The following is a 1,129-nucleotide window of genomic DNA, read 5'->3' on the forward strand; positions in this document are numbered from 1 at the left end:
GAAGTCGTTCAAAAATAAATCCCGAATTTCGTTGCCTGTACTTGCCTGGGCAACCCTTTCCAGAACCCGAAGCATTGCCTGTGACAGGGCATCATCCCCGACACCGCAGTCATGAGACTCCACCTCTATTTCCAGTGGTACTGGTGCATCCGCCGCTGGCATATGTCCCGAAGATGAAGATCTCGCTCGAGCACTTCCTCGGCCCCGTCTACGGCCTCTTCCACAAGCAGCTCTTGTACTCATATCGTATTATCTGATTACAAATTTTATGCATTAATTCAATATTCCAGTGCTTATTACAGATGTTTTATGAATCAAACAGTAATTCAAAGTTTGTTTTCGCAAAATCGAAGTCTAGCTACAATTTCAGTCTCTTATCAAAGTTTCCTAAGGTTTCAGTATCATCCTATCTAGAGCATCCTAGTAAGGTTTCAGTACAGACTGATAATTCAAGAAAATATTCAGAGAATTTTAGAGTAATACTTACAGGCTTGGGCCGAAGATTCAGAATGACACCTTCTAAAGATCTAAATTTTGAAAATCGAGTTTTTTTATATATATTTTATTTTCAAAAATATTTGTTTTAGTAAACCCATTCCACACCCGAGTTGTTGCAACTTGGCTCTGATACCACTAAATGTAACACCCCAAACCTGGCCTGGACGTTATGGCCGGATCCGACATGCCACAACAAAGCGTTCAAAAACATTTCAGGTCGTTGTTCTAGAAAACTTACTTAGTGTTTTAAAAGATAATTTTAATGCAGGTTAAGGTGAACGGAAGCTGAGCACCAAGTAGGAAACCTGAAAGGAGGAGGTGAGTCCATCGGACTGCTTAAGTACCAAGCTCCCTTCGGATCCAATCCTAGACATGCACACCGCCATTGCCACACCTTAACGTCATGTATATTTCCAGGAAACCAATTTGATTAAGTCCTTTTTAGGAAAAGTGATTGACTTTGGTAAATATTTTCATTGCAAAAGCTTTACTTGTTGTCGTGTTATTTTGAAATCAATTACTGTTTTTGAAAACACGTCCTAAAGTTATCCAATTCCAACAGTTAAATATAAGTATTACCTACTTTAACAAAACATATTAAAACCATCAAAAATAATTAAGCGACCTTATT

The sequence above is a fragment of the Gossypium hirsutum genome, chromosome A06, assembly GCF_007990345.1.
Source record: "Gossypium hirsutum isolate 1008001.06 chromosome A06, Gossypium_hirsutum_v2.1, whole genome shotgun sequence".
In the NCBI taxonomy this organism is placed as follows: Eukaryota; Viridiplantae; Streptophyta; class Magnoliopsida; order Malvales; family Malvaceae; genus Gossypium; species Gossypium hirsutum.